The following is a 9,782-nucleotide window of genomic DNA, read 5'->3' as shown; positions in this document are numbered from 1 at the left end:
AAAAAAGCACTAGCCTGCCAATGCGTTTTCACAACGCGTTTTTGTTCAGAACACGTGAACCAGCTGAAATAAATTAGGAGATCAGTGAGTACAACGGCTACTGTAGTTGCAAAACGCATTTGGAAAAGCGAGCAACAATGGTAAGAAAATAGGAAAAAACAATAAGAAAACAATACATAAAATGACACAAAAAAGAAAGATGTGCCACGGACATAAAAACTATTTATAGAAATTTGTGCAAGTGACACAAAATGCTCAATTTCATGCCATGGACACTAATAAACTAAATAGCGGTAGAGAGGACTATTCGTTTAAATGCAAAATACAATTTCACCACTAGATGGGGGAAAATCCTAGTCATTGTCCTTTTAAAGAATTATGGTAAAATCAGATTGATCTCATGGAAAGTTGTGTTTAGTCACGCAAATTGTAATTAATTTATTAGTGTCCATGGCATGAAATTCAGCATTTTTTGTCACTTGCACAAATTTTTATAAATAGTTTTTATGTTCGTGGCACGACTTTCTTTTTCGTGCCATTTTATGTATTGTTTTCTTATTGTTTTTTCCTATTTTTTTTACCATTGTTGCTTGGGGTTGGGGTTTTCTGTTACACTTTCTGTTACATTTTTAGACATCCAATAGGCAACTCTAACCTCAACTCCAGGTGAGAATAGTTTTAAAAGCGAAAGAAAAACATGTAGAAACCAATACATAAAAGTATTATGGTATTATTCCTAACCCCAACCCCTAATCTAACCCCAACTCCAAGCGACAATGATTTAGAAATAGGGAACAAAAGAGAAAACAATACATAAAATGACACGAAAAAGAAAGTCGTGCCACGGACACGAGAAACAATTTATAGAAAAAGACATTCGTGCTCAAGTAGGGCTGTCAATAGATTAAAATATTTAATCACGATTAATCGCATGATTTCATGAGTTAACTCGCGATTAATCGCAAACTAATCGCACATTTTTATCTGTTCTAAATTTACCTAAATGTAACACTTTTTAAGTTTTTAATGCTCTAATCAACATGGATTTGGATAATATATATGCTATATGCAAATGTATGTCTACAACGGCCTGTTTACATTTTCAACAGAACCATCAGCCATAGTTTTATAAATGTTTTTGCCTTTAGAAGACTTTGTTCTTTCTCCATTTCTGTTTGCTGTTGCATCATTTGTGACCTGTGCTGGCAAATTAAGTTGGGATGAGCAAATTTTCAAAAATGTGTCATTTATATTTTAACATTCTCTATTAAAAAACTTCGAAACAATTGGAACAATTGTTGGAATCTGACAAAGCATGACAGAACTATACCTGTTAACGCAGAGCAAAAACAATATCAATATATGTTATATATATATGTTTTTCTTTTATTGTTTAATCTTGACATTGAGACAGACCGCTTTAAGACTGTAGGATAATGCAAGTGTTTAATATAATGACACAACAGATACTTTTACTCAACAGTTAACCAAACATTCAGTTCAGATATAACAGATTAACGGTCATACCTGCGTGAATTCTTGTCAAAACAGATATTTTTAAGCCTGTAATTTTGTGTTAGATGTCTATATATATCAGGGTCACGCACTCGCGCGTTTGTGTGCATGCGCTTTAGACGTCTGCGTCAGACATCGCTTTTGAGCCTTGTCACTCTTAATAACTCTTTTTTAACATCAATCAGATCCCGAACTTTATCTCTCTTAATAATTATTTTAACATCAAGAAAGTCCTGCGGTCTATTTTCTATAATTTCTGAATGCTTTTTAAAACGAAACTAAAAAGTGAAAGAAGACGCATCTTTGTTTTATATGGATTTGGGACGGTACACCCACAGAAAACGTGCAGATAAAGAAAACTGCACGTGCAGAAAACGTGCATTTTAGATGTTTAATGACCATTTAGAGCATTGGATTCGCTAGACGAGAGCTTAATGTTCTTATTTTTATGAAAAGCTCCGACTCATCTAGACAGCATCGGTCACTTGCTGCGTCTCAATTCATTCAGCTGCAGGTCAAACAGAAATTGCGTGTTGCGTTAATAAAATTAGTGCCATTAAAATGAATTTGCGTTAACGCGTTAGTAACGCGTTTATTTTGACAGCCCTATGCTCAAGACATGAAAAAATCCCTTTCGACGCGCGTGCAGCAGGCACTTATTTTGACATGACGCACATAGTTTCACATGACGCACCAAACACATATTTTGACATGACGACACATATTTTAAATTTGCGCCCCTTGGAAGAGGGCCGTGACTGAGTTTAACTGTTTATCTACGGTGGTTTTGTGTGCTGTCGTTTATCCAATTCAACAATTTTGCTGAAAAATCAATGTGGCGTTTAGCAGATTCTGCCAACAAACTAGCATTTCTGAATGGCCTGAGGCTGGGAATGAACGGAATTGAAGCAAAGGTATATTATATGTGCTGAAAGCATTCAGTCAATATTATTCTTATTTTTGATGTAGGGTGGGGTTTAGCAGCTTTTGCACCTCAATTCATCAACAACACCTTATACGACTATTGTGTACGGTGGCCTCAGGGTGCAAAAATAAATTACAATGGTAAATTACTTATTTACAAGATTGAAAACAGGTTTGCAATTTTTTTAACAAATTTACAATTTTTTTAAAAACAAATTTACATGTTTTTTTTAACAAATGTACAATGAGTGAACAAATTTACAAGTTTTTAAAACAAATTTACATGTTTTTTAACAAATTTACAATGAGTGAACAAATTTACATGGTTTTTAACAAATTTACAATGAGTGAACAAATTTACAAGTTTTTAAACAAATTTACATGTTTTTAAACAAATTTACAATGAGTGAACAAATTTACAAGATTTTTAACTCATTTACAATGAGCGAACAAAATTACAAGTTTTGAAACAAATTTACATTTATTACGGAAAGGGTAGGTACAACACGCTGACGTCACGCATCTGAGCCTCCGGTGAGAAACCCGGAAGTATCGCCGTGAATCACATGAGAGTAGTGAATGCGATGTTGTCTATTAGGCTGTACATAATATTAACGGAAAGAGAGTGATAATATATAACCTTTCATCGCTTCCGAAGTGACTAAAAGGGATATTGGACCTTATTTTCAGGTAAGTGAAATAGTTTTAGTTAGCTAACGCTGGCTGTCCAGGTTGCACGCGTTTTGGATGGCAGTTATCAAAATAATTCACTGACTTTCTCATTGGATTACAGACAACACGAGAGGGTGCTTAGAACGTTTTAATCAGGACTGCATTGTTCGTTCGCTCCCGGGGTTACAAGACTGAAAAGAGGAAGTGTGACGAGTTTGTTTACATGGTGCTGTAAACTCCAACCCAGGAGGACACTTCAGAGGAATCAAGGGTGCGTTAACTTGTTCGATGATATAATCTGAATAATCTTTAAAAGATTAGGATTTTATGTAATGAGACGATTTGTTAAAATTAGCTAAATTTATACTATAAATTATGTTTTCATTTAATCATTTAAACCTCTCTGAGTATGACAGTACTGTAATGTTTTATCAAATTACAAATACTCTAATGTTGCCTAAGCAAACTGACATTTATGATAGATAGATAGATAGATAGATAGATAGATAGATAGATAGATAGATAGATAGATAGAGAGAGAGATAGATAGATAGAGAGATAGATAGATAGATAGATAGATAGATAGATAGACTTCACTGCACTCATGATTATGTTAATTTCCAGTGTCTGTGATATTGAAACACTAAAGGAAGAAGAGGAGGACCACCATTCGTTTCCTGATCAGAACACAAGAGAAGAGTGAGAAAAAAAAATTAAGCATGTAATTCATTGATGAAAATTAGAACAAATAAATCTTATGTCCTCATTGATCTTTCTTTTTTTCATGCAATTTTCTCCTCTTTCTCAATACACAGATCTAACAGTGATTCTGGGGCATTGCAACACTATGATTACCTGAAAACATCTCCTATTATGGAAGATTATCGCAACATTTGTGTCTTGGATCAGTTTTTCTTGTTTCTCTGCCGTATGAGGCAGGGGCTTCTTTCCGCAGATTTAGCTGTAAGGTTTAAAGGTCCCGTTTATCCTGATTCCATTATTTAAACTTTAGTTGGTGTGCAATGTTGCTGTTAGAGCATAAATAATATCTGTAAAATTATAAAGCTCAAAATTCTATACCAACAATATATTTTCTTTAATATAATTTCCCTTTCAAAGCCTATAGCAAACAGCCAGTTTGGACTACAGCCCTCTACTTCCCGTTTGAATGACATCCAAAGAAGAGTTTTTTTTTACTTACCTCCGCCCACTGGAATACGTCAGTCACCAGCTAAGCTCAAGTGGCTCTACTAAGCTAAGCTGCTGTTGAATCACAGCACACTAAACAAACTACACAATCAGAACTCTATAGGCATTTCTGAAGGAGGGACTTTATAGAACAAAGAAAACATCAGCTCATTTTTAGGAAAGTGAAAACAGCGCTATAGAGAGTAATTATGTGAAAAATATTGTCACAAAACATGAACACACGCTATATTGCACACCATAAACACAATCATAGTTTGTGTTAAATACTCTCATTCTCACAGCACCCATTCACTGCAGAGGATCCCATTGTAAGCAATGTAATGCTTAATTTCTCCAAATCTGTTCCAATGAAAAAACAAACCATCTATATCTTGGGTAAAAAATTCCTTTAATCCCAAAAACAAACGTTTTTCATTTAAATGTTTTTACTTTGCTTTATTGTTACAATTTGTACAGTAGATAGAAAATATACATTGGAACAACTTTATATACAGTGGTGTGAAAAAGTGTTAGCCCCCATCCAGATTTCCCATGCTATTATTGCATATTTGTCACACTTTAATGTTTCAGATCATCAAACAAATTAAAATATTAGTCAAAGAATAAAACCCAAGTGAACACAACATGCAGTTTTTAAATGAAGGTTTTTAATATTAAAGGAAAAAAGTCAAAACTACATGGCCCTGTGTAAAAAAGTGTGTTAGTACCCACTGGCTTTTAATGTAAATATGATTGGTTCTAAAAATGTACATATATATTTTTTCATACTTGAGACAATATACATTGAAGTTCATTTATAAATAAAACTATATTTTGAACAATGAGTGAAATTAAGTTTATTTAATGTATAAATGAGTTGTTCTAAAACTGTACAGTTATTTTTCTTAACACGTATCTAATGTGTGCATTGCATGTCTGTTAGAAGTGTGTGTGTGTGTGTGTGTGTGCGCTATTCCTGGGTTTATAAGCATGTGTTAGGTAGCCAGTTGTTAAAAACAATGAGTCCAACTTAATTTTTACTGACTTCCATTTCTCTAAATATACTATTTGGAGGGTTTAGCCTCCGCCCAAATCTCCATCAAAGTAAATGCGTTCCAGGTGGATTCGGAAGTCAGTTCTGGTTTTGACCAAAAAAAAAATCACACCATGTTATCCCTGTGATTCCTCTGAAGTGTCCTCCTGGGTTGGAGTTTATAGCACCATGTAAACAAACTCGTCACGCTTCCCCGTTTCAGTAACCCCGGGAGCGAACAAACAATGCAGTCCTGATTAAAAAGTTTGGAGCACCCTCTCGTGTTGTCTGTAATCTAATGAGAAAGTCAGTGAATTATTTTGATAATTGCCATCCAAAACGTGTTCAACTTGGAAAGCTAGCGTTAGCAAACTAAAACAATTTCACTTACCTGAAAATAAGGTCCAATATCCCTTTTAGTCACTTCGGAAGCGATGAAAGGTTAGGCCTATATATTATCACTCTCTTTCGTTAATATTATGTACAGCCTAATACACAACATCGCATTCACAACTCTCATGTGATTCACGGCGATACTTCCGGGTTTCTCACCGGAGGCTCAGATGCGTGACGTCAGCGTGTTGTACCTACCCTTTCCGTAATAAACGTAAATTTGTTTTAAAACTTGTAATTTTGTTCGCTCATTGTAAATTTGTTTAAACAATTGTAAATTTGTTAAAAAACTTGTACATTTGTTCACTCGTTGTAAATTTGTTAAAAAACTTTTACTTTTGTTCGGTCATTGTAAATTTGTTAAAAAAAACTTGTAAATTTGTTAAAAAAAACTTTAAAATTTATTCACTCATTGTAAATGTATTCACTCATTAAAAAAACTTGTAAATTTGTTTAAAAACTTGTAAAGTTGTTAAAAAAAGTGTAAATTTGTTTAAAAACTTGTAAATTTGTTTTTAATATTGTAAATAAGTAATTTACCATTGTAATTTATTTTTGCACCCTGAGGCCACGGTAATTGTGGTATGTAACATATCACAGACCCATCATCACGGCAGGTAAACAACAACATGAAAGCACAGATAAAGAATCATAAATCATGAGATGTGAATATTTTCCAGTGAATATTTTCAATGAACTGACTTCAGAACAGCGTGTCGTGAGAGATGCGTTTCTGTTACAGCCTGAAGCGTACATGAGTATACAAACCCCCACATATTGCTTTTCATTTCCTTCCTCTGATCAGTCGACATTATTTCTTTACGCTTCACGCCCCGAGAAAATCCCTTGCCTGCGATCCGCAGGACATCCAGCATGTGTATTAGCATTTGGAGACACATGGAGATTTGAACATCTGCTGTAGCGTTCATCTGCTCTCTGCGTGTGTATGTGGCGTCTTGAGTAATGACTGTACTGTTAACGTTCTCTGACGGAGCCACGCACACCCTCCAACCATTTGCAAACTCCTGCCAGGGCGTACAAAAACATACCGATCCAACATGCACTACATTAACACAACACATCCTTTTTTTTTCCAAACAATCGGTATGATTTACGGATCTATGTGGGTGAAGAGCTCTCTCTGTGTGTGTGTGTGTGTGTGTGTGTGTGTGTGTGTGTGTGTGTGTGTGTGTGTGTGTGTGTGTGTGTAATGTTCAGTCATTGATCCATCCAGTTATCTCTCCATCCATACATCCTCTCTGGTTTATCTGAACATCAGTCCATTCAAGTGGAACCCATAATCTCTACCGAGCACATTTACTGCCTCCCACTTTCTGTTTTTCTCTTTACTCATCACCTTGTCACCTTGTCTTCTCCACCATTAATTTATCTATCCATATGCTGGTGACTATTATCATTTATCTACCCCCTCACATTACTGCCTGTTATTTATTACAGTAGATACACACACACACACACAATCCTATATTTATATCTTAACACGTGTGTGACAATATCTATAGTGTCTACTTCAAGGGGCATCTGACAACAAGCTACACGTTTTAATTTCCTCTTAAAGACACAACAAGCATCATTTATGATACAAATCCATAGGAAAAATGTGGGAAAAGTATTCCCCCTAAGATCCGAGCTTTGGTTTGTCTTTTTTCTGATTTCTTTCAGCTATTTGGGGTTAGGAAGAACCAATAAATATACCACCAAATATTTTTCTTTGATCATGAAGCAGTGTAATTTTCCACGTTTGTGTACAACAGGTTCCAGTTACACAGAATTAAATATTATGGGGCAAACAACAAAAAATGTGATGTCCATGTATGTGGACACACCCGGTCTTAGGAGGTTAAATAGTTATAGGGTATATGACATTAAAGGGATACTTCTCCCAAAAATGTAATTTCAAAGGGTTTGCTGTAAAATGATACCAAACTTTTGTGTGTACACCTCTGCATGAGAGTAAGAGCTTTCATTTGATATAAGACTTGCCCATGTTTGTCATATTTGAAAAATATGAAATATGTGAATATTAAATTTTATAAAACATTTTGGGGGGTGATAGTGTAAATTAAGTGTAAATAATTTTGGACCAGATACAGTAGATGTACAAAAAACTAAAACATTTCTCCTTTGTGGTTTTGACAACTTGCAAACAACATTGTCAAAATGATCGCCATTTACACTAATCCATGAGAATAACTAAGTGCTAGATACCAGACCGGAAATTGGCCTTGGTCTTAACACGTAATACGTTTGTGCGTGATGCATGGCTTTCACAAATTTGTGGTTTTGTACAGTAGTTTAGACAGAGATGCAAAATGATAACAATATTGTCTCCAAAATAAACTACGGCTGTCAAAAGATTAACCACAATTAATCCCATCCAAAATAAAAGTTTGTGTTTACATAACATATGTGTGTGTACTGTGTATAATTATTATTTATATATAAAAACACACACAATCATGAATATATTTAAGAAAAATTGGTTATATTTATATATAAAATATTTATATACAGTATATAAATGGAAATATTTCTTAAATATATACATGAATGTGTGTGTATTTATATATACATATTTACACACAGTACTCACACACATATGTTATGTAAACACAAACTTTTATTTTGGATGCGATTAATCGCGATTAATCTTTTGACAGCCCTAAAATAAACGTTTTCAAAAGTTTGCACTTTCAGGCCAAAAAATCTATAATGAGGTAACTGAGCAGCCACAACACGGAAATGTTTTTCGATTTTTTTTTGTTGAAAATGGTGTTGTGTAAACAGCCCCTTACAGGACATTCACGCGAGGCATAAGTGTTAACGTTTCCCATTCACTTTTAATGTGTGACATTAGGGGTGGGCGATATGACCAAAATCCTCTATCACGATAGGATTAATTTTATATCATGATAACGATATGTATCACGGTAGAGTTTTTTTTATGTTTTTATCAGGTTTAAATCTTTAATACCATAGAAATGTTAATAATTCTCACAAAAACCATATACAAGCATAGAAAGAAGATAAAAATAAACAAAACTTAAGCTCTCTGAAGATAAACAGTTAATGATATAAGAATGATAATAAATAATTTTGCATGTATGTATAGGCCTATATATTTTTATTTAAGGTAGAAAAGTGATTTAATCAGGAGCAGTGAGAGATTTTCTTTCAATGCTGTTTGATTAACATGTGTGACAGACAGGAGTTAAATTAGGTAACTTCCCCTTTAAGACCAAAGTCCGGATCCAATACACTGTCACACATGTGCTTTCTCTTTTAGCTGTTTACTTTCTCTTAAGACCGAACTGGTCGTGTTTATGAGGATGTTTGCAAAGACGGGAATTTTGACGCGTATGTCTATTTAAGGCCAATAAAGCGGAAAAATGCTCAAGAGCTTAATGAGCAGCGGTCGCGCGACTTGCGCGCTCCTGACACACAGAAAGAACGCACGCATACAGATCTGTTGTCTGTGTTTCAATGGCTTAAAATAACTTGTTTTAAAACTGCAGTGCTTAAATACATGTACAAACGTTACGTTTTCGCGACCACGTGCACAGGAGCGTGACGTGGGCGCGTAACCTCGATAGAAACGATAGTCCAAAATCTCTACCGGTTGACTAATTTCTAACGGTTAATTATGTCTACTGGTTTATCGCCCACCCCTGTGACATCATGCATTGGTGAATTGAATTGTGGGTCCGTCTGCGCCCTTCCGGCAACCTTCCGATCTCTCTGATGAAGTGAATACGGAAGTGACTTAAACTGCAATTCATCGACTGGCCGCTAGAGGCTCCAAAAGGGGGTCAATTCCCATAGACCTCCATGTTAAAATGGCCAACTTTACAGTAGAAAATAATATGTTTACAGCCTGGTACAAAGTGTTTTTGGTCTGTATAGCTAATTTTGCCCTTCATGACAACTGTGAGTGGGCTGAATTTTTTTGTAACTCATCCGTTTAAATGATATTAAGCCTTAAACTTCTGCATAATTAAGGGCGTGGCCACTTGAGTGGCGGTTGAACAGCCACTGC

General features: G+C 35.0%; 1 long non-coding RNA gene across 2 annotated transcripts; it reads left to right on the top strand.

The window, feature by feature from the left end:
* The first annotated feature begins 2,955 nt into the window (after positions 1 to 2,955).
* On the top strand, positions 2,956 to 5,144 carry LOC141350083 (uncharacterized). Of its 2 annotated transcripts, XR_012358037.1 has the most exons (5): positions 2,956 to 3,129; positions 3,233 to 3,382; positions 3,736 to 3,810; positions 3,927 to 4,074; positions 4,231 to 5,144. It is a non-coding gene; the product is annotated as an uncharacterized lncRNA (long non-coding RNA). The 2 variants fall into 2 exon arrangements; XR_012358036.1 differs by having other exon boundaries at positions 2,958 to 3,129; positions 3,927 to 5,144.
* The last annotated feature ends 4,638 nt before the right edge of the window (positions 5,145 to 9,782 follow it).

Source organism: Misgurnus anguillicaudatus, chromosome 16 (genome assembly GCF_027580225.2).
Source record: "Misgurnus anguillicaudatus chromosome 16, ASM2758022v2, whole genome shotgun sequence".
Classification (NCBI taxonomy): Eukaryota; Metazoa; Chordata; class Actinopteri; order Cypriniformes; family Cobitidae; genus Misgurnus; species Misgurnus anguillicaudatus.
The sequence above is the reverse complement of the archived record's forward strand: the minus strand, read 5'-3'. Positions and strand labels throughout refer to the sequence as shown.